This window comes from Scyliorhinus torazame, chromosome 16, assembly GCF_047496885.1.
Source record: "Scyliorhinus torazame isolate Kashiwa2021f chromosome 16, sScyTor2.1, whole genome shotgun sequence".
Taxonomy (NCBI): domain Eukaryota; kingdom Metazoa; phylum Chordata; class Chondrichthyes; order Carcharhiniformes; family Scyliorhinidae; genus Scyliorhinus; species Scyliorhinus torazame.
In genome coordinates, this window is record NC_092722.1 from 7,901,950 (window position 1) to 7,928,228 (window position 26,279).

Consider the following 26,279-nt stretch of genomic DNA (forward strand, 5'->3'; position numbering starts at 1 on the left):
GAGAAATAGCAAAGCCTATTTCTCAATGCTAGCCGTGATGCCAATTCTGATAATTGATCAGATAACACTGGGTCACCAGAATGGAAGAAATTGGGTCAGACCTGACAGTATTGTTTGCAAGAATGCCTCTCTCAAGTGAACACATGTCAAAATGTTCAGGGTGTGCTAAGTCCTGCTGGTGTAGGAGCCTCTTTCCACATATAACAGTATTGTTCATCCTTATAACAATATATGGGGGCAGCACGGTGGCGCAGTGAATAGCACTGCTGCCTCACGGCGCCGAGGTCCCAGGTTCGATCCCGGCTCTGGGTCATTGCCGTGTGGAGTTTGCACATTCTCCCTGTGTCTGCGTGGGTCTCACCCCCACAACCCAAAGATGTGCAGGGTAGGTTGATTGGCCGCGCTAAATTGCCCCTTAATTGGAAAAAATGAATTGGTTACGCTAAATTTTTTTTTTAAAGTAGGACAGAAACGTTACACAAATCATCAATGACTCTCTCAGTGGACGCAACGCAAAATATGAAAATCAGAATTAAAATGGCTATAAGCACAAGGAAATTGTTGAGAGAAGTTATTGGCTTTGCTCAGTATTTCTTGGCTGGAAAACTAATGTTTATGATCGTCTATATCCATCTCTATGTAAATGGCTGGAAATTACTTGTGATATTAATGTTAGAAGGCACTTGTCAGGAGTATGATGGAATCATAGAATCATGGAATTTACAGTACAGAAGGAGGCCATTTGGCCTATCAAGTCTGCACTGGCCCTTAAACCCACACTTCCACCCTATCCCAGTAACCCAGTAACACCACCTAACCTTACTATATTGGCTTTAAAGCCTTTTGGCACATCCTGAGTTCATGAGAAAGGTGCTGAATAAATGCAAGTCTTTATTTTTCTACACCCTGTGTTAAGGCTGCAATGTTTGGATGGCAGTAAACTGTTGTAAAATTGCTTGTTCCCAAGACAGAAAATTGGTTTTATTATCTAGTCCATAAGCAGAATGAACACCTCATCTCTCTTCCTTTTATGGTGGGCCTTTCGAACTCATTTCCCTACTGTCCCTGGCCTCTTCATTCTTACCCATGTTGCGACATCTTGGAGAGTATTTCCCCAGTCACTGTCTGGGAATTTACATGACTAAGGGCTGAATCTTCTAGCTAATCCCACTCTCCACTTGCTTGGATGAATGCAGCTCCAACAGTCAAGAAGCTCAAAAACATTCAGGACAAAGCAGCCAGCTTGACTAACACTCCATCCATCACCTTAAATATTCACTCCCTTCACCACTGATGCACAGTGGCAGTAGTGCGTACCATCTGCAAGATGCACTGTAAGAACTCACCAAGGCTGCACCTTCCAAATCGGTGACCTTTACCACCTAGAAGGACAAGGACAGCAGGTACCTAGGGACACCACCACCTGCAGGTTCCCCTCCACGCCACTCACCATCCTGACTTGGAACCATATCGCCGTTCCTTCACTGTTGCTGGGTCAAAATCCTGGAGCTCCCTCCCCAACACCACTGTGGATGTACCTACACCACATGGACTGCGGCGGTTCAAGAATGTGGCTGACTATCACCCTCTCAAGGGCAAATAGAGATGGGAATTAAATGCTTGTCTTGCCAGGGCCGCCCACATCCCCTGAACAGATAAAAACAATTATCTAACTCTCTTGAGCAACGTTCCTCAGTTCCAATTTAGTTAGGATGCAAACCTTAATTAATTTTTGAAAAATAATCTTTATTGTCACAAGTAGGCTTACATTAACATTGCAGTGAAGTTACTGTGAAAATCCCCTAGTCGGCACATTCCGGCACCTGCTCAGGTACACAGAAGGCAAATTCAGAGTGTCCAATTTACCTTTCGGGACTCGTGGGAGGAAACCAGAGCACCCGGAGGAAACCCACGCAGACACGGGGAGCACGTGCAGACTCCGCACAGACAGTGACCCAAGCCGGGAATCGAACTTGGGACCCTGGCGCTGTGAAGCCACAGTGCTAACCACAGTGCTACAGTGCCGCATTATGTTTATTTTAAGTGAATTAACGTCACTGTCAAAACAGTGGACAGAATATAATGAGGGAATATATTAACTCCCAAGAACTGCTATGAATGTCCAAATTCGAAATTCCCAAACCCGACACTATCCCACTTCAGAAGTGCCCAATTCTGAATTCAGCTTTCGAGGGTTACTTTCTGGTGTTGATCATTATCACCTGCAAATAGGGTGTATTTGAAGAAATATAGCAGAGGTTTGCTCTTGCCTCCAGCACGGTTTTCTCACACGTAAGGTGTTAAGAACCCACTGATGTTAACTGCAAGACTCCTAAGGCTAACTTGGAACACCTTTTCTTAGGAGTGTATATTTTCAATTTGGTATACTGTGAGAAAAATGTGTGAACCAGGGAGGAATAGTCGAGTCATTGTGTGAACAATTAACAAAGAATATTTATTACTTTAAAATAAAAAAAACACACTACAAGAAGGATCATAATACATTACAACACGGAGACACGCTGATGGTTACACACACACAGTATTACAAGAAATTACCCCTTGGTTCCAACTACTTATGTTCCCTGAACTCTCAGATTCCCCTTTGGTCCCAAACAACATCCAATGTCATATTACGCTACGAGCTAAATCCAGCAAATAATTACCACGCACAGGTTATTTGGCCACATTTGGGAAAACCGTCTTCATTTTCAGCTAAGGCGATGTCCGCTCATTCGAGTTTCATTCTTAACTGGTTGCTTGTTCAGCAATAACCGTTTCTGAAGCTGGGTGTGGCTGATGCTAGCTGAGTCTGTGTTTGTCTTAGTCTCCCCAGGCATTGTGCTAAGGATATACCATTTTTCCCTTTGATGTTATCCACCCTGTGAAGTCATCATTTTGCTTATGCATGTTAATTTCTCCACTTTGAAGTTAGATTTCTATACCCCCATTGTTTTCCTCTATTCACCTAGGTAAACACTTGCTTTTTCTCACTAATAGGCTAATTCCATCTCAATATCTCTTCAGACATCTCCCTGTTTTATTTTCTTGTATCCCAATTTCATTTTTTAATGTTTTAAAAATAAATTTAGAGTACCCAATTGTATTATTTTTGCAGTAAAGGGGCAATTTAGCGTGGCCAATCCACCTACCCTGCGCATCTTTGGGTTGTGGGGGTGAGACCCACACAGACAAGAAGAGAATGTGCAAACTCCACACGGACAGCGACCCGGGGCCGGGATCGAACCCGGGTCCTTGGCTCCGTGAGGCAGCAGTGCTAGCCACTGTGCCACCGTGCCGCCCCGTTAATCTTAATTTTCCCCAACTCTTAACAAAGAAAACGTAACAGTGAAACTGAGATGAGATTGAACTGCACTTTATGAGGCTGTTTGAAGTTCTGATTGTCCGATATGAATAAAGGCTGAGTACTTACAGCCTCTATTATCAGTTTTGCAATGAGTTTTTGTGATTATAATCACGCTCTATGAGTTTCTTTTCAAAAATAAATTTAGAGTACCCAATTATTTTCCAATTAAGGGACAATTTTGCATGGCCAATCCACTTACCCTGAACATCTTTGGGTTGTGGGGGCGAGACCCATGCATTCAAGGGGAGAATGTGCAAACTCCACATGGATAGTGACCCGGGGCCGGGATCGAACGCGGGTCCTCGGTGCCGTGAGGCAGCAGTGCTAACCACTGCGCCACCGTGCCACCTACGCTCCAGGAGTTTCAAATGAACAACATCAGAATGTGGCAGAGATTAATGGTTGGATTGGATGGCGGAGTGGATGTTTTCTGTAGGAACAAGGAAGACAATGAAAAAGTTGGTGGGATCTGCAAGTGTGCAGGAAAGTGGTACACGACACGGAGATGTTTAACGCAGATCTGAAAGGCAGCAGGGAGCAGAACAGAGCGGAGAAGAACAGAGAAAGGAACGACAGAGGCACTGAGAACTTGGGGGAACTGCTCATGTGGGAGAATTGAGAGAGGGGCTCAGTTTCGTTTACCTTTGGGAAGAGCTGTGATTCTACATGCTCAGATTGACACCACAAGTGGTCAGACCTCTGCAGTCTCCCTCAGGTCCTGGCAGCCAGACATTGCCCATCAATGTGAAATTCACCACTGCTGCCAATGTCTTTGACTCCAGCTCCTACCACTGAGCCAGCAATTCAGGAGCCTCCCAATCAGCTGCATTATTGTATAAGGGAGATCATAGTTGAGTTGTTTGCCAGGACTTTGACTGATATTCACCTTCCCCTGCAACGAAAAGAGCCAGGCAGATCTGAGGTAGTCAGATTTGTGTCTCTAACTTCTCATAGGCACACGTGTGAAACACGTGCTAATTCGAGTACCACCAGATGAGCTAGGCGTGTTAACCAACTGCAAGGGATATCATTCTGTCAATCTGCACTGGGTGACTACCACAGGAAGAGATTCATGCAGGTGTATGCTGAACTCCCCGGGTGTTGTCACAATGCTTTTATATTGCAGCAGTCCAACAGTACAAACCTCTTTGTATCAGGGAACAGAAAGGGCTGGCTTTTAGGAGACTAACTGCAAACCTGTTCATGACACCCACTAGTGAGGCCAGAATGGCCCAACAAGAGCGACATGACAACCAGGTTGAAGGTGTGCTTCAGGTGCCTAGGTATATCTGGAGGTACCTTTCAGTATTCCCCAGCGAGGGTGACGTGCAGTGTCCGACGCAACATGAGGCAGCAGAGAGTATGAGAGGCGGAGGTGGCCAACATGTTGAGCAAGTTCTTCTGATCATGAGCACATTGAAGAGTACTCAAAATAAAAGTGGAAACTTTAATCACAAAGAGGTTCGTACAGTTGCTGCAATATAAAAGCTCAGTTAATGCCAGGATCCCAATGTATTGAAAGTCACCTCCATCTCTCTAGTGTTGCTCTGTTTCTCTGGTTATGAATATGGGGGTCAATGTGGTTGCCTTCCTTAATCCTAAGTATGTTTACTTTAGAGTCGGCAGGTATCTCTCGATACCGCCACAAGGCTCAAACCCAAATACTGATCAAAGAGCCGATACACCAGTTAGTTAGTTCAAAGTCAATACTATTTATTTACACACACAGTAATATCTACTCATGTACAAAGTACTACAAACTAAACTATCTCTAACGCTAACGCCTATACGTAGCTTCGGGTGCCCACTCAGTCAGAGGAACAATGGCCATTGTTCGGATCTGAGGCTGCTGGGGTCGAAGTGGTGAAGGAGAACAGCTAAGGTCGTCCGTCTGGTAGCGTGCGTTGACCTTGGACTGACTTGCTTCTGGTGCAGCTGGTGGACGGGTCTCTCCGCTTTGAGAGCCAAATCCAAGAGAGCGATTTTCTCTTGGGGGTTCCTTCTTATACCCGGAGGGGCTTCGCGCGCTTTTGGGCGGGCCTTAAACTTGGCCCCAATTAACTGGGCCGCTTCTTGATCACTGGTATTGATCTTGACCAATAAAGGGGTGGGTGCCCTGATGGCTGGGCGTGTCTTTGGTGGCCGTTGGCCTGGCTTTGTTTGTGCTTTCGGTTTGGGGAGCTGGCGCCGGGATGTCTGGAGCAGTATCGGTTGCTTGAGTGCCTTTCCTTTGTTCCCGGAGATGGGCCATCAATATGTTAATTGACCTATAGGAGCTGTCTTTCCAATATGCATACAGGCTCTGTGCCTGCTTACTTTCCTAACATTGTCCACAGTTCCCCACAGTCTTTGCGAGCGTCCATTTTGTATTCTGGAAGTGGCCATCCCAGATGGCTACACTAGTCACCTTGTTAACTGGACCCAAGCCGGTTGGTGAAATTGAAACTAAGATACAGCAGCTTTCTTTTCTGGAGAGAGTTTACTGACTTTGTTGATAGCCAAGAATACTCGAACACACCAGTATCCCAACTATCCCCATTCAACGGTGTTTAAAGACCCATTGGCTGTTTAACAATATCACTGCCATCAAATCTTAACAGTGTAATTAATAAGACATTGCCACCCGAATCACATCTCCAACCTGGTAGTCACGTTGCTCCTGAGCCTGAGGAATGTCCAGTTGATGACACATATGAGAAAAAACCTTTTTTTTTGTAATGAAAACCTACAACCCACTTCTCCCAGCAGCTTCCCCTGTGCCTATTGGAGCCCATCCAAGGCCAGACAAAACCTGCTCCACATGCACCCGTGCAGGGGCAGACTCGGTAATTGGGAGACGGGACAGCAGGTTGGGTACTGGCTGAGGTGGAGAGGATGGGTGTGAAGTGGGAGCTCTGTGAGTGGAGTTTCCAATTCCATGTCTGCTTTCATCAGCATCCCCTTCCAGGAGCAATGGCCCACCACGCCACAGCTCAGCACACTGGCGCAGTTCAGTGACGGGGCTTAAGGTCTCAGATAAGGCATCTATCATCCTGTTTACAACAACAATACATATTTGTTGGGCAGCGCGGTAGCACAGTGATTAGCAGAGTTGCTTCACAGCTCCAGGGTCCCAGGTTCAATTCCCGGCTGGGTCACTGTCTCTGTGGAGTCTGCACGTTCTCCCCGTGACTGCATGGGTTTCCTCCAGGTGCTCCGGTTTCTTCCCACAGTCCAAAGATGTGCAGGTTAGGTGGATTGATCATGCTAAATTGCCCCTCAGTGTCGAAAAAGGGTAAGTGGGGGTTACTGGGTTACAGGGATAAGGTAGATACGTGGGCTTGAGTAGTGTGCTCTTTGTAAGGGCTGGTGCAGACTCGATGGGCCGAATGCACTGTAAATTCTATATATAGCACCCTTAATTTATACAGCATCCCAAGGCGCATTATAAAACAAAATTTGACACCAAGCCTTATAAGGAGACATTAGGTCAGGTGACCAAAAGCTTTTGAGGTGTGTCTTAAAGTAGGATAGTGAGGTAGGGAGGTGGAGAGATGTGGGAAGGGATCCCAGAGTTTAGAGCAAAGGTAACTGAGAACAGGACACCAACGGGGGACCAATTATAATCTGGGATGCTGGAGAGGCCGGAATGAGATGACTGCAGGGATTTTGGAGAGTTGGAGGGCTGGAGGAACATACAGAGACAGGAAAGGGGAATATCATGGAGAAAGATTTAAACAGGGATGAGAAAATTCAACACACTGGAAACAAGAGTAGGTTGGCGAGCACAGGAGGATTAGGTGAACGTGAGTTAAGACAAGAGCAGCAGATTTACCATTGATCGCATGTTCATGGAGATTTTAATATGGGAGACCAACCAGGCGTGTGTTGGACTAGTCATGGGCAGAGGTAACAATAGGAAGAACAAGGCTTTCAGCACCAGATGAGCTAAGGCAGGATGATGTCGGGGAATGGCAAGGTGGTCAGGGGATGGCTGGGTGGTCAGGGATGGCAGGGTGGTCAGGGGATGGCAGGGTGGTCAGGGGAGGGCAGGGTGGTCAGGGGATGGCTGGGTGGTCAGGGAATGGCAGGGTGGTCAGGGGAGGGCAGGGTGGAGTCGGGGATGGCAGGGTGAAGTCGGGGCTGGCAGGGTGAAGTCGGGGCTGGCAGGGTGAAGTCGGGGATGGCAGGGTGAAGTCGGGGATGGCAGGGTGAAGTTGGGGATGGCAGGGTGAAGTCGGGGATGGCAGGGTGAAGTCAGGGATGGCAGGGTGAAGTCGGGGCTGGCAGGGTGAAGTTGGGGCTGGCAGGGTGAAGTCGGGGATGGCAGAGTGGTCAGGAATGGCAGGGTGAAGTCAGGAATGGCAGGGTGAAGTCAGGGCTGGCAGGGTGAAGTCGGGGATGGCAGGGTGAAGTCGGGGATGGCAGGGTGAAGTCGGGGATGGCAGGGTGAAGTCGGGGCTGGCAGGGTGGTCAGGAATGGCAGGGTGAAGTCGGGGTGGCAGGGTGAAGTCGGGGCTCGCAGGGTGAAGTCGGGGATGGCAGGGTGAAGTCGGGGATGGCAGGGTGAAGTCGGGGATGGCAGGGTGAAGTCAGGGATGGCAGGGTGAAGTCGGGGCTGGCAGGGTGAAGTTGGGGCTGGCAGGGTGAAGTTGGGGCTGGCAGGGTGGTCAGGAATGGCAGGGTGAAGTCGGGGATGGCAGGGTGAAGTTGGGGATGGCAGGGTGAAGTCGGGGCTGGCAGGGTGAAGTCGGGGATGACAGGGTGAAGTCGGGGCTGGCAGGGTGAAGTCGGGGATGGCAGGGTGAAGTCGGGGATGGCAGGGTGAAGTCGGGGATGGCAGGGTGAAGTCAGGGTGGCAGGGTGAAGTCGGGGCTGGCAGGGTGAAGTCGGGGCTGGCAGGGTGAAGTCGGGGATGGCAGGGTGAAGTCGGGGCTGGCAGGGTGAAGTCGGGGATGGCAGGGGGAAGTCAGGGTGGCAGGGTGAAGTCGGGGATGGCAGGGTGAAGTCGGGGATGGCAGGGTGAAGTCGGGGCTGGCAGGGTTGTCAGGAATGGCAGGGTGAAGTCGGGGTGGCAGGGTGAAGTTCGGGGCTGGCAGGGTGAAGCCGGGCTGGCAGGGTGAAGTCGGGTCTGGCAGGGTGAAGCCGGGGTGGCAGGGTGAAGTCGGGGCTGGCAGGGTGAAGTCGGGGATGGCAGGGAGAAGTCGGGGCTGGCAGGGTGAAGTCGGGGCTGGCAGGGTTGTCAGGAATGGCAGGGTGAAGTCGGGGTGGCAGGGTGAAGTCGGGGATGGCAGGGTGAAGTCGGGTATGGCAGGGTGAAGTCGGGGCTGGCAGGGTTGTCAGGAATGGCAGGGTGAAGTCGGGGTGGCAGGGTGAAGTCGGGGCTGGCAGGGTGAAGTCGGGGCTGGCAGGGTTGTCAGGAATGGCAGGGTGAAGTCGGGGTGGCAAGGTGAAGTTGGGGCTGGCAGGGTGAAGCCGGGGCTGGCAGGGTGAAGTCGGGGCTGGCAGGGTGAAGCCGGGGTGACAGGGTGAAGTCGGGGCTGGCAGGGTGAAGTCGGGGATGGCAGGGAGAAGTCGGGGCTGGCAGGGTGAAGTCGGGGCTGGCAGGGTTGTCAGGAATGGCAGGGTGAAGTCGGGGTGGCAGGGTGAAGTCGGGGATGGCAGGGTGAAGTCGGGTATGGCAGGGTGAAGTCGGGGCTGGCAGGGTTGTCAGGAATGGCAGGGTGAAGTCGGGGTGGCAGGGTGAAGTCGGGGCTGGCAGGGTGAAGTCGGGGCTGGCAGGGTTGTCAGGAATGGCAGGGTGAAGTCGGGGTGGCAAGGTGAAGTTGGGGCTGGCAGGGTGAAGCCGGGGCTGGCAGGGTGAAGTCGGGGCTGGCAGGGTGAAGCCGGGGTGACAGGGTGAAGTCGGGGCTGGCATGGTGAAGTCGGGGCTGGCAGGGTGAAGCCGGGGCTGGCAGGGTGAAGTCGGGGCTGGCAGTGTGAAGCCGGGGCTGGCATTGTGACGTCGGGGCTGGCAGGGTGAAGTCGGGGCTGGCAGGGTGAAGGTGGGGCTGGCAGGGTGAAGTCGGGGCTGGCACGGTGAAGATGGGGATGGCAGGGTGAATTTGGGGATGGCAGGGTGAAGTCGAGGATGGCAGGGTGAAGTTGGGGCTGGCAGGGTGAAGTCAGGGCTGGCAGGGTGAAGTCGGGGCTGGCAGGGTGAAGTTGGGGCTGGCAGGGTGAAGTTGGGGATGGCAGGGTGAAGTTGGGGATGGCAGGGTGAAGTCGAGGATGGCAGGGTGAAGTTGGGGCAGGCAAGGTGATGTCGGGGTGGCAGGGTGAAGTCGGGGATGGCAGGGTGAGGTTGGGGCTGGCAGGGTGGTCAGGAATGGCAAGGTGAAGTTGGGCAATATTACAGAGGTGGAAATATAGCATCAATATGGGTTCTGAAGCTCACCTCTGGGTAACATATAACACCGAGTTGTGAATGATGTGATTTAGTCTCCGACTGTTGTCAGGGAGAATGATTGATCAGTACTTGGGGAACGGAGTTTGGAGCAGGGACCAAAAACTGGATTCAGACTTCCCAATTCTCAATTGCAGGTCATTTCTACTCATCCAACATTGAATATCAGATTGAGGTAATTAGCCATTGTCCACAGAGGACTGTCCATTAGAGTGCGACCGCTGGTTATATGGTTTGAGGAGCACCCTTCTATAAGTGTGCCAAGGTGAGGAGACAGTCTTCCATGAACTACCACGGCCAGTGCAGAGGTTGAATCTGTGCCAATGGAACCATTCAGTATTGCACTCTAGCCAACATGAACATCCGGTAAGCAATCTGATAATTTAGCAACAGTTGAGGAGTCTAGTTGGTCGACATTCCTGGCAGGCTCATGATCATGATCCCCATAAACTCAATTGAGAGCTGGCCTTCAACATCCGTGCAGCAAACTTTGCTGCTCTACCTTAATCATTCCCCTTCCCAATGATGTCCCCGAGCCTTCGTACCTGCGGAGAGTTTGGGAACTCTCAATGGCTGCCCCTGCCACCAGTGTCTCTTTGTGCTCACCTGTCAATCACCAGGTGGAAACCCAGCAGACCTACTGGACCCTTTGTTGGGTGGTGCCTGACTGTGGAACCCGTGATGGTGCACCCTCAGTTGGAATGAGGTCCTGTGGGGAATCATCACCAGGTATATGCACAGACTGCTGCTTATGGCCTTTGAAGGCAAAAGAAAGGGATGTGAATCAGTCCTGACAAAGTAACAATCGCCACGTCCGGCTTCTCAGAGATCAGTCATTGATGAAATAAAGGCAGCATGGGTGTCAGAGATATTTGTAATTCTGTCACCAGGAACCTGCAAGTTCTCAGTCTCACCATTGATGTGTTGGGTGTTCTGGATCACAAACAGGTCACCAACACTGGAAGTGGTGCAACTCTATTTTATTATAAGGTTAACTGTATTAACATACTTGAACTGTGGGTAAATGCAATACCAGCTTTAGCTGTTGACCCTTGCCTAGTCCTAACCAGGTGATGTACTCAGCACATGGTGAATGTCTGTGTTCCAGGCTGTGAGCTCTGTGCTCTGAGCTGGCTGCTACTAGAATGAGCGGGAACTCTCCTGTCCCCTGTCTTTATAGTGCGTGTGCTCTCACTGGTGATTGGCTGCGGTGTTGTGTATGCTGATTGGTCCCACTGCATGTCCATCAGTGTGTGTGTGTCTGCACCATAATATACTGGTGTATATTATGACAACCATCTCTAGTTGAGGACGTTGATGTGTCGCTTGTCACACCTATTCATCCAAAGGATGAGGGTGATGTGTCACATTGTAGAAGAATTGGGGTGAGTGGCAGTGTTGGAGGGTAAATAGGGAGATGAGGAAGAAACAAAACTGTTCAGAGTATTCCAGGTGTGATCTAACTAGTGCCTTGTTTAGTTTTAGCAAGACTGCCCTAATTTTACACTCCATTCCCTTTGAAATTAAGGCCAACATTCCATTTGCCTCCCCAATTACCTGCTGAACTTGCATGCTGACTTTTTGCGATTTATGCACAAGAACCGCAAAATCCATCTGTGCTGCAGCTTTCTGCAGTCTTTCTCCACATAAATAATATTCTGCTCCTTTATTCTTCCTACCAAAGTGCAGAACTTCACATTTTCCTACATTGGGCGGGATTCTCTGGGAATCGGCGGGGCGGGTGGAAATGGTGCTGTGGAGTGGCTGGAACCACTCCGGCGTCGGGCCGCCCCAACGGTGCGGAATCCTCCGCACCTTCAGGAGCTAGGCCGGCGCCGGAGCGGTTTGCGCCCCGCCAGCCAGCGTGGAAGGCCTTTGGCGCCGCGCCAGCTGGGGCCGAAGGGACTCTGCCAGCCGGCGCGGGTCCGCGCATGCGCGGGGGGGGTTCACCTTTGCGCCGGCCATCGCGGATGCCTACACGGCCGGCGCGTAGGAATAGAGTGCCCCCACGGCACAGGCCCGCCCGCGGATCGGTGGGCCCCGATCGCGGGTCAGGCCACCGTGGGGGCAAACCCCGGGGCCAGATTGCCCCACGCCCCCCCTTCCCGAGGACCCCGAAGCCCTCCCGCGCCGCCAGGTCCCGCCGGTAAGGGACCTACTCCAATTTACGCCGGCGGGACCGGCATAGAACGGGCGGGACTTCGGGCCATCGCGGGCTGGAGAATTGCCGGGGGGGGGAGCCCGTCAACCGGCGCAACGTGATTCCCGCCCCCACCAAATTTCCGGTGCCGGAGAATTCGGCAGCCGGCGGGGGCGGGATTCACGCCGCCACCCCCGGCGATTCTCCGACCCGGCGGGGGTTCGGAGAATCCCGCCCATTATATTCCGTTCTGCAGGTTTTTGCCCACTCACTTAACCTGTCTGTATCCCGCTGCACTCTTTGTGTCATCCTCACCACTTGCCCTCCCACCTACTTTTGTACCATTCGCAAACTTGGCAATAGGAAGTCAGTTCCCTCATCCAAGTCATTGATAAATATTGGAAATAATTGTGCTATTCAAGGGAATAAACAACAGCGCATAGTGGTATTGTCACTGGACTAGTAATCCAGAGAGCGGGGGTGGGGGGGAACACTTAGTCTAATGATGACCATGGAACCATTGTCGATTGTCATAAAAAGGTGGATTGGCCATGCTAAGTTGCCCCTTAGTGTCTAGGAATGTGCAGGTATGGGTTTGCGGGGATAGAGTGGGGTGGTTGGGGGAGTGGACTGGGGTAGAGTGCTCATTCGAAGGGTCAGTGCAGACTCGATGGAATGAATGGCCTCTTTCAGCAAGGTAGGGATTCTATCATTCTATGAAAAACCAATGTGGTTCACAATGCCCTTTAGCGAAGGAAAACCCCTGAACAAATAAAACATTATTATTTATATAGTGCCATCAATGCAGTAAAAAGTTCCATGGTGGTTCAGAAGAGAATTGCAGACAAATATTGGTATCAAACCATAGCAGGGTATTGAGATCTGGTGATCTAATGCTCAGTCAAAGAGATTGGTATTGAGGAACATTTTGAAGGAGAATGCTGTGACAGATTGAATTCCACAGTTTAGGGCGTACGCAGCTGAAGTTACAGCTGCCAATAATGGGACAAAATAATTTGGGAATCATTGAAGGAATGAAGTAATTCAAACTGGAGAGCTGGAGGAGGGTACAGACGCAGGAAGAGGGGAAACCAGGGAGGGACTTTAACATGAGGATGTTTGAATTATAGCCAATGATATTGTGGGAGCGAATGCAGATCACTGACCAAAAACTTTGGTTCAAGTTGGGAAATTTGATTGGATTTATTTATTGTCACGTGTGCCTAGGAACAGTGAAAAGTATTGTTCCGTGGCACATCGGTCCACACAGGAAAAACATAGAACATACTATAATAATTAATGATTATAGAATGGCCGCCATGGTGGTGCAGTGGTTAGCACTGCTACCTCAGTGGAGGGTCTCACCCCCATGACCCAAAGATGTGCAGGGTAGGTAGATTGGCCACACTAAATTTCCCCTTAATTGGAAAAAAAAATAATTGGGTACTTTAAGCGTATTAAAAAAAAAATTATTATAGAACATACCGTTGATATTGGGGTGAGATTTAGGTTCAAAAATTACGATACATAATTAACAGCCACGACTATACTGCATTTCAGCATCTTCTAACGAATCATAGCCAGGATTTTACAGAGCATGAGTGGGCTCGACCCGAACCCACGTGAAATCACGGGAGAAGAAGTCGGGCGCATATCCGTCATGCAATATTACAGTCGGCAGGCACATGGGAATCAGAACGATGCTCGCCTACAAGATTCTAAAGGGCAATGAAGCCCATTAAACATGCAATTGTCCCCAATTATACATTGCCTGTTCGCTTTTATGTTTGGCTAATGGGCCAATCGAGCAGGTGGCATTGACGTTTTCTCACCCTCCCAATCCAGGCATATCCGAATATGACTGAAGTACGTGTTTACAACAAAGAGCACCGATCTACTTCCTGGTATTGGTTATAATGACCTGGGCATGACTGTCCACCAACGTTCTTCAATTAATTTGCGGGATGTGGGCTTCGCTGGCTGGGCTGGCATTTATTGCCCATCCCTAATTGCCCTTGAGGAGGTGGTGGGGAGCTGTCTTCTTGAACCGCTGCAGTCCCTCTGGCGTAGATACACACAAGCTGTTTTCTCCTGATATGCTCCTATCTCACACATTAGCCTCATGGAATTGTGGAGTGACTCAATCTCCCCAATGCTACCTTCCTTCTTGACCCTGTATCACAGAGCTGAGCTGAGGGCAGGAACTCACTCAGTAGGAGGTAGAAGAGGAGAATCCATGTTGTACCCGCTCAATAAAACAGCAGCACACTGTGTCCAATAATGCTATGGCAGGTTAACCCAAGGTTGCTGCTCTCCCTGGCATCACTACAGTCAGTTCTCCCTTCAGTTTATCTACTCCAATTCAATACCTCAGAGGTTTGAAACTCTTAAAACCCAAGCTTGTCGCCACACTAGACACTATTCTGTCCCACCCTTGGCGTTGCCCAACATCAATTTGGCTCTGGCCTTTAACTATGGCTCTCGCTTTGAAAAGACGTGTCCCATCTTACACCAGGCCTGGTGAAAAGCTGGCTTCAGATGTGAAATTTGCTGCTCCTTAATTTTGGACAGCCAAAGCTGATACCAACAATCCCTATAAAATCAAACTGTTGTAAAAGATTGGTATCAACTTCAACGAAGATTTAATTTGCACATATCTGAATATTTCTGGTTAAACGGGGAGTTAAAAATTCATCGATGGGTGTGTTTTACAAGGTCCCAATGATGTGCTACAGCACAAAATAAATGCACATCCCTCTTAATGTTTCCATAGAGAGGGAGGCTGAATGTTAGATTGTTATCGTGAAGTGCTAGATTTTATATAGAATTGCTGGGCGGCACGGTGGCACAGTGGTTAGCACTGCGGCCTCACAACTCCAGGGTCCCAGGTTCGATTCCGGCTTGGGTCACTGTCCGTGTGGAGTCTGCACGTCCTCCCCGTGTCTGCGTGGGATTCCTCCGGGTGCTCCGGTTTCCTCCCACAGTCCAAAGACGTGCAAGTTAGGTGGATTGGCCATGATAAATTGCCCCTTAATGTCTAAAAGGTTGGATGGGGTTACTGGGCTACGGGGATAAGGTGGAGGCTTAGGCTTAAGTAGGGTGCTCTTTCCAAGGACTCGGTGGGCCGAATGGGCTCCTTCTGCACTGTAAATTCTATGATTCTAACTCTTGTTGCCAAATCAAGTTAACAAGGACCTATTATTTTCGCTCTTCTACTTACTGATGAAGTTAAAGTCAAAAGCTTGCTATCTGTTATAATATTAGCATACTACAGTGCCCTCTAGTGCTTAGAGGCAAATGTTTACCAAAAAATTGTAAATCTCTTAACAGTCAACAATGTGTGGATTGATTGTGGTCAGGATGACCCCCTTACTCCAGCCGTTCATGCTGCTGGAGCCCAGCCCTGCTGGAAAGGTCTCAGCCTTGGGGGCCCATTCCCTCTCGTGGAGAGCAGCAGGCGCTTGCTCTTGGTGCACACAAATCCAATCACTAAAGGTTGCGCCACAGGTTAGCAATGTGTTAAAAACAGCCAAGTTATTTCTAATGGGGTAAAACTGAAAAGTAGGAAAGTTATGCTCAACCTATATCAAAACTTGATAAGATCACATGTAGAGCACTGCGTGCAATTCTGGTCACGATATCATAAAAAGGATATTGAGGCACTGGAGAGGATGCAGAGATTTAAAAGGATTTAAAAGGGTGATATTTGTCAAATGTGTGGGAACACACATCAGGAAAGTGCTGAGGGAGGCACTAAAGCTTGGGGCAGCCGCCACGAAGTGCAATGGGGAAGGTCGCTGCCTAAGACCTTTCAGCCAGAGTGTACTGAGGGGAGGCGGATTGTACAGAACCCCTTTGGTCATCTCTGCCCTTTAGTGAGCTGCCCTGACACCTGTGATGCTGGGGACCTCCTGAGGTGGCTGAAATGGATCATCCACTCGGCACTTCTGTTTGATGATTGTTATAAATGTTTCAGCTTTGTCTTTTGCACTGATGTGCTGGACTCCTCCATCATTGAGGAGGAGTCCCATGAGGCCTGAATTGAACCCGGGCCTCTGATGCTGTGAGGCAGCAGTGCTAACCACTGTGCCATCGTGCTGTCCTTATTGTTTCCCGATAGGCCTGAATGAGGCAAGACTAATTCTCAATTGGCTTAAGGGGTGTGTGATCAATCTGTGTCCTGGACAAGAAAAGGCCACCAGGCCTCACACACCCGCCCCATCCTCCAGCTGATATCCTGCCCATGCCCCAACCAATGTCCCTCCCCACCCATGTCAAAGATTCCTCACATGAAACATCTGGCAACTCAACTGTAGTGATCTCTATTTGTGCATGTACACAAGGGGTTAATGTGTAATCAGTAGCACCACATGATCACTAGAGGGCCGGACCTACAGGGGTATAAAAGGCAACCACATTGAGTCTCTGTTGAGGGGCTGTTTAGCACAGGGCTAAATCGCTGGCTTTGAAAGCAGGCCAGTAGCACGGTTTGATTCCCGTACCAGCCTCCCTGAACAGGCGCCGGAATATGGCGACTAGGGGCTTTTCACAGTAACTTCATTTGAAGCCTACTTGTGACAATAAGCAATTTTCATTTCTCTCTCTCTCTTTTGGGTGCACTGTGACCAGGGCAATAGCAGAGTAGTTCAGATGGTTAGTGTAGTTATGCATAGTTATGGTAGTTAGATCTTGTTAACCTTATCACTAGTATCAAAGTTAAAGTAAAGAACTCATGCAATTATTGTTATAGTTACTCAATAAACCTTTTGTTATTACTGGACGAGCTCGAGTCTTCTTCATCGAGATTCAGAAGACCTCATCATTAACCAAGGATTGAGTAGCACATGTTACCTACCACACAGGGAACAAAACACCAACAACCATTGGTCCAGGATAATCACCTGCTGGAGCCCAACCAATCACTTTTATAGGCTTTGCTTTTGGGAATGCTCCTGATCCCAGGACGATCCCTCGGAGCAACATTTATATCCTGAATATTCCCAATTGCATGAGGAATTAATTTCTTTTCCTCAATATTTCATTCACTGTCTGAAGTTATAACTTGTGTCCTTTTCTTGGTGTTTTTCAGGTGCCTCTGCAAAAGTGTCCTCCAGGTAAAGGAACCATTTAGTTCTGAAACTATTGGTTGCGTTTCTACGCTTGCTTTGCAATTGATGACATAAAAAGAGTTTCTCACTGTGAATAACCGACAGATATCCGCACCGGATACAATGTGAGAAAGTGACAGGGCTGCTATAACTTGACCTCAGTCTGAAGATGGCATATTCTCAATACAGTGGGCCTACCATGGTGGGAGCACCCTTGTGTTTGAGTCAGAAAGGATGTGAGTTCAAGCCATGCTTTGGAAATTTGAGCACTTAGATGAGGCTGCTGCTTTAGCGCAGCACTGAGTGAGTTTTGCATCATTAGGCTTGCTGTCTTTTGGATGGGATATCAAACCATCCCAAGTGGATCGAATGTTATTCAAAGAGGAGAGGAGTTCTTCCAGCGACCTGTCCAAGATCTATCCCGAAATTAAGCTCAAAAAACAGATTATCTGGTCATTATTATATTAGAAACATAGGAGACAGGAGGAGCCCATTCGGCCCTTCAAGCCTGCTCCACCATTCATTATGAGCATGGTTGATCACCCAACTCAATAGCCTAACCCCACCTTCCCCCCATATCCTTTGATCTAATTCGCACAGAGATCTAACTGTTTCTTGAAAACATACAACTACTTCCTGTGGTAACAAATTCCCCAGGCCGACCACTCTCTGGGTGAAGAAATGTCTCCTCTCTGTCCCAAATGGTCTACCCCTTATCCTCGCACTCTGACCCCTGGTTCTGGACACCCCCACCATCGGGAACATCCTTCCTGCATCTACCCTGTCCAGTCCTGTTAGATTCTTATAAACTATTTGCAGTCAATGCTCCTGAAGAAATATTTAGAGGCATTTCACTGTGACTGCCATTATATAATATCCTACGATTTACTTACTTCTTCTCTGGGTGAAAGGTAAATACATTGCTTCATCCCGTTCAAGCAAAAATCAAACAAAATGTGTCCCCTGTGAGGAAGGAACATACTCCGAGGAGGAGAACTACCTGAAAAAATGTCGCAAATGTCATGGACGCTGCACAGGTAAATGTTCAAACCCTCAAGTACCTGCTTAAATTCTTCAATAACCCACTGTCTTCTTGAAGCTGAATGTAGCTTATTCAAATGTAAACATGCTAACCTCTCCTTGATGATGTACAAGCACAGACAATCTATCGTATATTGATTATAAAACAAAGTCCACACTGTAATGAATGTATCACAGCAACCATTCACCATTGTATCACATTACACCATACTGTATCATGTTGGTGCCCTTGTGGGCTCCGCCCCCCTCGGGGGAGGTATATAGATCTGCTGCCCAGCAGGCCACTCTCAGTACAGAGCAGTCGCAGGCAGGCACAGTTCTAGCTGATTAAAACCACTGTTCACTTCAACTCTCCGTCTCATGTGAATTGATGGTCGCATCACACACATTCTCTTAAAAGTAAATTGTTTTTTTCTTGAAAATTGAGGATATGGGTTAAGTGGAATGAACAGGAGTTTGCGATTACTGCGGTTGGCTAATGTAGAGGACAGCAGCACAGACTTGGGGGGGTTCAATGACTTGTTATTGTGTTTGTGTTGTCAGTTGCTAAGATTGTGATTCCTCAACTGGGATATTAAAAGGGGGATGTGAATAGTGCACAGAATCTCTGGAGTGGACAGAGAGGCTGGAGATATAGCCTCACAAATCTCTTTTTACATAAATTTAGAGTACACAATTCTTTTTTTTTCCAATTAAGGGCAATTATTATTATTAGGGTGGCCAATCCACCTAACCAGCACATTTTGGGTTGGGGGGGGGGTGAGACCCATGCAGACACGGGGAGAATGTGCAAACTCCACACGGACAGTGACCCGGGGCCAGGATCGAACCTGGGACTTCGACCCCGTGAGGCAGCAGTCCTCACCACTGCGTCACCATGTTGCTCTGTAAAGGTTCCTGGATTTCTGCCTGAGGTGGTGGTGGTGGTGGTGGTGGTGGTGGGGGGGGGGGGGGGGGGGGGGGGGGGGGTGAGGACTGGGTAATGATCTAGATGAGGAGGCCGGGCCTGGGTGATCTGAGGACTCCCTGTGGCACTCTGGGGTGAGGGAGGACCATTCCTGATCTGCCCACAAGGTATTCTGACAGAAGTATTTTTTGTTTAAACATCATCAGATCTGCTACTGGCCTGTTAACACTGTCATGAGTCGAACTCACAGAGAACTGTGCTATTAGTTCAATAAACCTGATTGAACTAACTTCAAGGTCTGGAGTATCTTTTTGATCTATGCTGCATCCAGTTGCAGCCAGTGTTAGACCAGTGTACCTAACACGACAAACACCTCCTGGTGTTATTTTGCTGCCAGGTTGCAGACAGTTCTGGAAACCCCCTGACATCTTGTCTATTCTGTCATGCATGGTCTGAAGGCATCATCAGTTTCTCTGTAGTGGGACCCTCGGCTGAATTGACGTGGATAAGATAACTCCCAGCTGGCGGGATGTGGCCTTAGGGCAGCCCATCATCTCCATCCAATTCTAATCCCTAACACATCATTCTCCATGGATGAGAGGGTTAAAAGTGAGACCTATTTGTCTCTTTTTTTCTATTCATTCATGGGGTGTGGGTGTCGCTGGCCAGGTCAACATTTATTGCCCACCTCTTGTGCCCTTGAGAAGGTGGTGGTGAGCTGCCTTCTTGAACTGCTGCAATCTATGAGGTGTAGGTACACCCACAGTGCTGTTAGGGAGGGAGGTGCAGGATTTTGACCCAGCGACAGTGAAGGAACGGCGATATATTTGCAACTCGGGGTGGTGCGTAGCTCGAGGTGGAACTTGCAGGTGGTGGGGTTCCCAGGTATCTGCTGACCTTGTCCTTCTAGATAGTAACGGTAGCAGGTTTTGAAGGTGCCGTCGAAAAACGTTTATGAGTTGTTGCAGTGCGTTTTTCTTTTTTTTAAAATATATTTTATTAAAGTTTTTCAATCACAATTTTTTCCCCTTACAAATCAAACAAAAGAGAAATTAAAAGTACAAGTAATATGATAACTACAATCTAACATTGAGTAACTAACTAACATGGTAAACTAACCAAATAACATAAAATGAAACTCCCCCCCATCCCCCTTCCCCTCCCAGAACCCAAACATCTTACCCCCCCTCCCTCCCTCCCCCCCCCCCCCCCCCACCCCCCCTCCCCCCTGGGTTGCTGCTGCTGGTCATCTATCTTCCCTCTAACGTTCCGCTAGGTAGTCGAGGAACGGTTGCCACTGTCTGGTGAACCCTTGAGCCAAACCTCTCAGCGCAAACTTAATCTGCTCCAGTTTTATGAACCCCGCCATATCGTTTATCCAGGCCTCCAGTCCAGGGGGTTTCGCTTCCTTCCACATGAGTAAAATCCTACGCCGGGCTACGAGGGACGCAAAGGCCACAACATCGGCCTCTATCGCCTCCTGCACTCCCGGCTCATCCGCAACTCCAAATAAAGCTAACCCCCAGCTTGGTTTGACCCGGACCTTCACCACCTTCGAAATCACTCCCGTCACTCCCCTCCAATACCCCTCCAATGCCGGGCACATCCAAAACATATGTGTGTGGTTTGCCGGGCTTCCGCCGCACCTCCCACACTTGTCCTCCACTCCGAAGAACCTGCTCAACCTTGCTCCCGTTATGTATGCTCTATGCAGCACCTTAAGTTGGACCAGGCTAAGCCTTGGACACGAGGAAGAGGAATTTACCCTGCTTAGGGCATCAGCCCACAAACCCTCCTCAATCTCCTCCCCGAGCTCTTCTTCCCATTTTCCCTTCAGTTCGCCCACCAGCTCCTCCCCCTCTTCTCTCATCTCCCGGTATATCTCTGACACCTTGCCCTCCCCGACCCACACCCCGAAAGTACTCTTTGCAGTGCGTTTTTCATGCTACCATTTTTTAATCAGTCAGCAGAGGTGTCCTTGTTCAAGTTCAAAGAAGTAGGAACTTCTTGGGAAGTTGGGCAGCACGGTAGCACAATTGGTTAGCACTGTGGATTCAGGGTCCCAGGTTCGATTCCCCACTGGGTCACTGCCTGTGCGGAGTCTGCACGTTCTCCCCGTGTCTGCGTGGGTTTCCTCCGGGTGCTCCGGTTTCCTCCCACAGTCCAAAGACGTGCAGGTTAGGTGGATTGGCCATGCTAAATTGCCCTTAGTGTCCAAAAAGGTTAGGAGGGGTTATTGGGTTAAGTGAATAGGGTTGAAGTGAGGGCTTAAGTGGGTTGGTGCAGACTCGATGGGCCGAAAAGCCTCCTTCTGCACTGTATGTTCTATGAACCATAATTACTGCTGGTGAAGCAGGACGATTGAGCGGCGGTGGAGAGAAGTTGCAATCTGCGGCTTCTGCAACACTAAAGTTTCTGAGATAGCATCTCATCGAGGAGTAGAATCTCATTGGATGATGAAACAGATTGGAGAAACTGAAAGGCCTTATCCTGTTCCTGACATTCCCGTCCACTGTCCAATCATGATGCTTCCTCAAAGCTATCTCACCTTTGACTCACACAGCCCAAAACCTCCACATTGTCTTTCTGAATAAAGCAATTTGTGATGGAATACTTTGGTATTTGAATGCAAAGAACAGGTCACAGTCCTAAAGTACATTATTAATCATCTCCCTCCCCAAATGCTATTTCACTTGTACTTTTCCTTTAAAGGTAACAGTGTCCAGACTCTTCAATGCACCCCTACAACAAACCGGAAATGTGAATGTGCCCCCCATTATTACTGCACGACTGAAGATCCAACCAAATGCGAACAGTGTAAAAAATGTGCTGATAAGAAGTTCATCTCTCCAGGTATGGTCCACTTCACTGAAATGTCTGATTTACCCTCCGCCCCCTGCCCTGCTGGAAGCTCCTCCCACCAGCAGATGGGGCGTATACCGCGTGAGACTCTTCACGTGCGATTGGCCAAATAAGCGTCATGTCTGTACCCTTGGGTATGTCGCACACTTCGCGAGTATCCACATTGGCTTTACTAACTCATTTGGACATTCTGCCCCTTCTGTCCCCAGCCCTTGTGCAGATTAGGCCGGATGATGCCCCCACGACACACCACGAAGCTGGTCTCTCGTGGCTGCTGAGTTGGCATCCTTGGGGCTCTGCTGTCGGCACGCACAACCAGCTATTTGGAATCAGAAGTGAGGGCTGGCGAGTGACAGGACACTGGTTACCCCTCCCCACACCCTGTCGATGTGGATGTGTGGCAGATGGCCAAGGGCTCACCCTCACAAACTCCAAAGCATCATTTTTAAAAGCTGGAATTTCCCTTTCAATCGCTTCTGCGACAGTTTTGTTCATTCAAACTGTTAACCTGAATGTCAGTGTTGAAATCTCTGTTGGCGGCTGTGCTGATGGTCATGCTGAGCATTTTTCAGCAAAACATAAAGAACATCCAGGATGATGATAGTGGTTACCGCTGATAGTGATCTCATAACAGGAACTGTGTAACCCAGAGTCAAATCAATCAGTGTGCACCAGAGTCAAATCAGTGCACACCTGAGTCAAATCAATCAGTGTACACCAGAGTCAAATCAATCTGTGTACCCCAGAGTCAAATCAGTGCACACCTGAGTCAAATCAATCAGTGTACACCAGAGTCAAATCAATATACACCAGAGTCAAATCAGTGCACACATGAGTCAAATCAATCTGTGTACCCCAGAGTCAAATCAGTGTGCACCAAAGTCAAATCAGTGTGCACCAAAGTCAAATCAATCTGTGTACACCAGAGTCAAATCAGTGCACACCTGAGTCAAATCAATCTGTGTACCCCAGAGTCAAATCAGTGTGCACCAAAGGCAAATCAATCAGAGTCAAATCAGTGCACACCTGATTCAAATAAATCTGTGTCCCTGAGAGTCAAATCAGTGCACACCTGAGTCAAATCAATCTGTGTACCCGAGTCAAATCAGTGCACACCTGAGTCAAATCAATCTGTGTACCCCAGAGTCAAATCAGTGTGCACCAAAGTCAAATCAATCAGAGTACACCAGAGTCAAATCAGTGTGCACCAAAGTCAAATCAATCTGTGTACACCAGAGTCAAATCAGTGCACACCTGAGTCAAATCAATCTGTGTACCCCAGAGTCAAATCAGTGTGCACCAAAGTCAAATCAATCAGAATCAAATCAGTGCACACCTGATTCAAATAAATCTGTGTCCCTGAGAGTCAAATCAGTGCACACCTGAGTCAAATCAATCTGTGTACCCGAGCCAAATCAGTGCACACCTGAGTCAAATCAATCTGTGTACCCCAGAGTCAAATCAGTGTGCACCAAAGTCAAATCAATCAGAGTACACCAGAGTCAAATCAGTGCACACCTGAGTCAAATCAATCTGTGTACCCTAGAGTCAAATCAGTGTGCACCAAAGTCAAATCAATCAGAGTCAAATCAGTGCACACCTGAGTCAAATCAATCTGTGTAACCCAGAGTCAAATCAGTGCACACCTGAGTCAAATCAATCTGTGTACCCCAGAGTCAAATCAGTGTGCACCAAAGTCAAATCAATCAGAGTCAAATCAGTGCACACCTGATTCAAATAAATCTGTGTCCCTGAGAGTCAAATCAGTTCACACCTGAGTCAAATCAATCTGTGTACCCGAGTCAAATCAGTGCACACCTGAGTCAAATCAATCTGTGTACCCCAGAGTCAAATCAGTGTGCACCAAAGTCAAATCAATCAGAGTACACCAGAGTCAAATCAGTGTGCACCAAAGTCAAATCAATCTGTGTACACCAGAGTCAAATCAGTGCACACCTGAGTCAAATCAATCTGTGTACCCCAGAGTCAAATCAGTGTGCACCAAAGTCAAATCAATCAGAATCAAATCAGTGCACACCTGATTCAAATAAATCTGTGTCCCTGAGAGTCAAATCAGTGCACACCTGAGTCAAATCAATCTGTGTACCCGAGCCAAATCAGTGCACACCTGAGTCAAATCAATCTGTGTACCCCAGAGTCAAATCAGTGTGCACCAAAGTCAAATCAATCAGAGTACACCAGAGTCAAATCAGTGCACACCTGAGTCAAATCAATCTGTGTACCCCAGAGTCAAATCAGTGTGCACCAAAGTCAAATCAATCAGAGTCAAATCAGTGCACACCTGATTCAAATAAATCTGTGTCCCTGAGAGTCAAATCAGTGCACACCTGAGTCAAATCAATCTGTGTACCCCAGAGTCAAATCAGTGCACACCTGAGTCAAATCAATCTGTGTACCCCAGAGTCAAATCAGTGTGCACCAAAGTCAAATCAATCAGAGTACACCAGAGTCAAATCAGTGCACACCTGAGTCAAATCAATCTGTGTACCCCAGAGTCAAATCAGTGTGCACCAAAGTCAAATCAATCAGAGTACACCAGAGTCAAATCAGTGCACACCTGAGTCAAATCAATCTGTGTACCCCAGAGTCAAATCCGTGTGCACCAAAGTCAAATCAATCAGAGTCAAATCAGTGCACACCTGATTCAAATAAATCGGTGTCCCTGAGAGTCAAATCAGTGTACACCTGAGTCAAATCAATCTGTGTACCCCAGAGTCAAATCAGTGCACACCTGAGTCAAATCAATCTGTGTACCCCAGAGTCAAATCAGTGTGCACCAAAGTCAAATCAATCAGAGTACACCAGAGTCAAATCAGTGCACACCTGAGTCAAATCAATCTGTGTACCCCAGAGTCAAATCAGTGTGCACCAAAGTCAAATCAATTAGTGTACCCCAGAGTCAAATCAATCAGTATGCACCAAAGTCAAACCAATAAGTGTACCCCTATATAAAATCAATCAGTGTACCCTAATATAAAATCAATTAGTGTACCCCAATATAAAATCAATTAGTGTACCCCAATATAAAAATCAATCAGTGTTCCCCAATATAAAATTAATCAGTGTACCCCAGAGTCAAATCAATCAGTGTACCCCAGAGTCAAATCAGTGTGCACCAGAGTCAAATCAATCAGTGTACCCCAGAGCCAAATTAGTGTGCACCAGAGTCAAATCAATCAGTGTACACCAGAGTCAAATCAATCAGTGTACCCCAATATAAAAATCAATCAGTGTACCCCAATATAAAATCAATCAGTGTGCACCAAACTCAAATCAATCAGTGTACCCCAGAGTCAAATCAATCAGTGTACCCCAGAGTCAAATCAATCAGTATGCACCAAAGTCAAACCAATCAGTGTACCCCTATATAAAATCAATCAGTGTACCCTAATATAAAATCAATTAGTGTACCCCAATATAAAATCAATAGTGTACCCCAATATAAAAATCAATCAGTGTTACCCAATATAAAATTAACCAGTGTACACCAGAGTCAAATCAATCAGTGTACCCCAGAGTCAAATCAATCAGTGTACCCCAGTGTCAAATCAGTGTGCACCAGAGTCAAATCAATCAGTGTACACCAGAGTCAAATCAGTGCACACCTGAGTCAAATCAATCAGTGTGCACCAGAGTCAAATCAGTGCACACCTGAGTCAAATCAATCAGTGTACACCAGAGTCAAATCAATCTGTGTACCCCAGAGTCAAATCAGTGCACACCTGAGTCAAATCAATCAGTGTACACCAGAGTCAAATCAATATACACCAGAGTCAAATCAGTGCACACGTGAGTCAAATCAATCTGTGTACCCCAGAGTCAAATCAGTGTGCACCAAAGTCAAATCAGTGTGCACCAAAGTCAAATCAATCTGTGTACACCAGAGTCAAATCAGTGCACACCTGAGTCAAATCAATCTGTGTACCCCAGAGACAAATCAGTGTGCACCAAAGGCAAATCAATCAGAATCAAATCAGTGCACACCTGATTCAAATAAATCTGTGTCCCTGAGAGTCAAATCAGTGCACACCTGAGTCAAATCAATCTGTGTACCCGAGTCAAATCAGTGCACACCTGAGTCAAATCAATCTGTGTACCCCAGAGTCAAATCAGTGTGCACCAAAGTCAAATCAATCAGAGTACACCAGAGTCAAATCAGTGTGCACCAAAGTCAAATCAATCTGTGTACACCAGAGTCAAATCAGTGCACACCTGAGTCAAATCAATCTGTGTACCCCAGAGTCAAATCAGTGTGCACCAAAGTCAAATCAATCAAAGTCAAATCAGTGCACACCTGATTCAAATAAATCTGTGTCCCTGAGAGTCAAATCAGTGCACACCTGAGTCAAATCAATCTGTGTACCCCAGAGTCAAATCAGTGTGCACCAAAGTCAAATCAATCAGTGTAC

The 26,279-nt window shown here is 48.1% G+C and overlaps 1 protein-coding gene across 1 annotated transcript in view; it reads left to right on the plus strand.

Moving 5' to 3' along the window:
- Positions 1-26,279, plus strand: part of LOC140392332 (uncharacterized) — a 59,950-nt gene that overhangs the window by 6,944 nt on the left and 26,727 nt on the right. The window contains exons 2-4 of the mRNA XM_072477643.1: positions 17,021-17,045; positions 17,951-18,076; positions 21,700-21,840. The gene's annotated coding sequence lies outside the window, so the exon portion shown is untranslated. The remainder of the gene's footprint in view (positions 1-17,020; positions 17,046-17,950; positions 18,077-21,699; positions 21,841-26,279) is intronic.